Raw genomic sequence first — 1,902 nt, 5'->3', positions numbered from 1 at the left:
TCGCAAAACAGCTTTGTCTTAAATTTAGTATTTTTGTGGAAGAGCGTGCTTTATAAAAAATAAAAGCCGCAACGAACGAATGCGCACTTAGCAAAAAGAGGAGGGGCTTATAGTATCACATATACACACAAAAAAGTATAATAAACAAAAAGACCCAGGTGCAAACGAAATGGTAATTAATGAAAACTAGTGATAATACCTGGATGATAAAATAACTGAGTGTTTTTATGCACTGGTGTTAAGACCCCCCCCCCACACACACACACGCCGGAAAATATACTGGGGGCAAAGAGGCAATTCCAGGAGCTAAGGTAACTCACATTGTGGCACATAGGCACCATATATAGAAAAGGTGAAGATGTACTCTGTATACCATGCTGGCGCGCTAGCTTAAGGCTTATAATTTTTCTGCTTTTTTAAGTTATTCATTTTTATTGAAAGTGTGCGTCAATATAAGAAGTAGCGGCTACAAACAATATACACAATATTTGTTCTCACAGGGTAGCTTTGCTGGTAATACAGGTCATGAACATATGAGCGAAGGTATGAAAAAAGCGGCGAAACGAGCCGGACACTAATTCCATTTGGGAATGAAGGTGCTGTAAGGAATTTCACGTTTCCTGGAGTATATATACATTTAAGAGCGATATGAAAACAGCGCCTACTCCGTGCAATTGAGATGTTAGTGAATAAAATCTGGTTATTGAATAGATACAACATTCACGCATAACATGCTATTTACTCTACTGGGCATATTAACGCTCCCTATCACCTTTTATTTGATTCCAAGGCGTCCTAGAGCGTTAAAATGGAGACTGAAGATACACGCTGTTTAGCCTCTGGTCTTCATTGTTTAAAAGTGGCTGGGGAATCTGGCGCCCCACTAACATTGCTAGCTCTTTTCTCTACAGAACTGCAGCTTCTGGCATAAATTTGTTTTAAATAAAATTAACTTCAGCGTAGACACACTCATGGCCAGCAGTAAGAAAAACATTCCCATGGTTTTTCTATAGACAGAAGTGCTGACTGCTTACGGCACACAGGAGCTTATATGAATGCCATCTGCATGCCCGACATTACTACACAAGAATTACATGAGAAGATATTGGTCGACTTCATTTCTTCCAGACTTTGTGCCAGTGCACCTCATGGTGCGCTATTATTTGCTAAAACGTGCAGCATTTCTTTTTCTTGTGTGTTTCGAGTGCCGAGATCGGACGCCCCCTTCTTCATTCGACTCAATAGAATGTGGCACCTGGAAGCAGTTTGACACTGCTAAGATAGCTTCGTCACTCACAGGCATCGTTCGGGGCATCATAATCCTTCGACATGAAGACTGGTAAGACACTTACGGTGTCTACGAGGGCTACGAGGGAAAGGTGGCAGCCTTAAGGCTAATTACATTCTGAAAGGGGTGACCTCAAAACACGCGTCCCGTTTCCTGATAATGCAATAAATACGGCTATTATGCAGTGACTGGAGTGGCAGTTCTTAACCTATCAGTAAATTTAATTTGTTTTTTTTTTATTTAATTTGTTGCACAGCCAGTAAGCCCGTAACACTGTCATGAAATTTAAAAAAAAATTATAAGGCGTACCTGAAAAAGAGGCGAGGCCCCTGCGCCAGGTTTACTTCTCCGTCCCAAGCGGGCAGACTGGGTGATATTGCACAATGCGACTGCTGCATGGGAGCTCAGTTGTCCGAACAACTGTGCTCAAGCACTTGCGGAGGCAGCAGATTGATTTTGAATTCCACAACTGGTCACATGACACCATAGAATTAGCGCCTGATTGCCAGTTGGTTTCGAAGTGGTAGCTGAATTATCCGCAAACGGAAAAATGAAGCAAAATATGTACTACTAAGGCTACTTGGAATTAATGCAAGAAATTTAACTAAAACTCG

This window comes from Amblyomma maculatum, chromosome 4 (genome assembly GCF_055883805.1).
Source record: "Amblyomma maculatum isolate TAMU_Amacu chromosome 4, ASM5588380v1, whole genome shotgun sequence".
Lineage (NCBI taxonomy): Eukaryota > Metazoa > Arthropoda > Arachnida > Ixodida > Ixodidae > Amblyomma > Amblyomma maculatum.
Note: the sequence above shows the minus strand (reverse complement) of the source record.